The following is a 2,141-nucleotide window of genomic DNA, read 5'->3' as shown; positions in this document are numbered from 1 at the left end:
CAATATTTGAGGTAATTATTTTTGTCTATTGTAATCTAGTGTAAGATTTAAGTAAATATTGTATTTAACAAAGAGCTATAATTGATATTGTACACAATTTTAAGTAGTAGTCATTGCGGGATTGTTGATTAATTTTTATAGTAGCACTTGTCAGCAATCGTACATTGTTGTCCGATAAAGAGCAAGCACATATTTCGTATCTATGAAGGGAACGCCCTTATTAATTCATTACCTAGTGCCACATTTATCAGATTCTCGGAAATTGTACTGTAAAGGCCAATGTTGTGGCTATACGTGGAAAACTTACTTAAAGGTTCAACGAATTATTATGTATAACATCAACGAAATAACGATTGATAATTGAGAAGCAGAGCCTTTAGGCGGAAGGAATCATGAAATTGAACTTTCTATTTGATAGTCTGTCTTGTGGTCATTTAAGTAACAAAACTAAACGAAGAACACCAATAAACAGTGGCGTATTAAGGGTCAACAACGCCCTAAGCCCTAACGGATTTTGCGCCCCATATCAGATTTTTTAATAGCCAATAATAAACCAATTTTTACGAAATTATCAAGACAAAATAAAATAAGTACATTTACATAGAAAACAAACTGTAACGTACAATTTAATTACGTGATTTATTTATTTACAATTAATTAATAATAAATTTATGACAATCTTCAAATGAATTGAGTTATAACAGTCAAAAAATTATTTTTCACTTAAATATACACGCTTGAACTATTTACTACTTCGGCGTAACCATTTTTACTACTTCGGCGTTAAAATTGGAACTGACTGAAAAACAATTCGATTTGCTTATATAGCATACACCCCTGTTTCTCAAGTTTTCGAACGCTTCCAAACCAGTATTCTTGAATGAACAAGCACGTCATATTTCCCGAAAAGAATGCGTCACGTCGTTACCACCATAAATACACACGGTCACATCCGCTTTCGTTTCTTATAGTTTCAAACGAGTAGATAAAGAAAAAATCTGAACATTTCGGGATCAAGATAACGGGTCATAAAAATTGCACTTTAGATGGTTTAGAACTTTCATGCACTGGGAAGTTTTGTTGGGGGGTGACAACCCCAAAATTTTTAAATTGCAGCCCTTGTCCAGTTTCACCAGAAACACATTCCCGATCTTGCACCATTCGATTTTTTCTTGTGATGGGGGTTTTCAAAAAATAGAGTGTATGAAACAAATCTAGAAACAATAAATGATTCGAAAGTACCACCAACTAGGGATCTGCTTCAAAGGGTTCAAAATTCCAACTTAACGTAGCACCCCCTACAATCGGAGCGATTTAAAACCAATGCCATAGTTTTTTGCCTATTTTGTGATAATTTGTATACGTCAATGCCCGAGTTTTGTGGGTCTTTCGTTACAGAAAATCAAAATGTTCAGTTGGGGATCCACCTTAATACTACACAGCACCATGCTCGTATCGACATGATACAAACACCACAGTTTTGTCCCTTTCCTTTCGGAGTACTAAAATGGCTGCCAACTTAACAGTACGTTGAAACGAAATACCCATTTTCCGCCTTGAAGTTCATACCCAAAGTTATGACCACACCGTATATTTGTGAAGTAAACCAGCTTTGCTGAACACCCAGTATCTAGAAGCATTTTAAGTTGGGCGCTTAGTTACTAAGAAACGTAGGTTTTGAATGTACTCCTTTTGCCCTAGGAGACGAGGAGTGAGCCTTAGTCCAGTCAAATTAGCTCCAAAAGTAGCCTAAACTGAATGCTGTCACTTCACTCCACGAAACCAGGTGTATTCTATGTAAGATAAAACCGCTGAATCCGAAAATCCATGTCCCCCTGACCGGAAACTCCCGGAACATGTTATAAACAAACGAAGAAAAATCGGGAAAATGTCGTTTTTTTCGCATTTGACTTCGATTATCTATTGCTCTGAGATAAAAAATGTATAAAAAAAGAATTTGTTTAGAATTTTCAATAAGATACAGTTGATCTGGAACGTTCATTTTCAAATGTTATTGTTTTTTATGGAAAAATATAAAAAAGTAATACAGAAAATTAACAATTTGCTATTACTTACTAAATGAAAATCATCAGATCTTTTTGAAAATCCGTATTTGGTCACTTCGTTTGATAACAAAACTG

Source organism: Photinus pyralis, unplaced genomic scaffold (genome assembly GCF_008802855.1).
Source record: "Photinus pyralis isolate 1611_PpyrPB1 unplaced genomic scaffold, Ppyr1.3 Ppyr1.4_LG1, whole genome shotgun sequence".
Lineage (NCBI taxonomy): Eukaryota > Metazoa > Arthropoda > Insecta > Coleoptera > Lampyridae > Photinus > Photinus pyralis.
Note: the sequence above shows the minus strand (reverse complement) of the source record.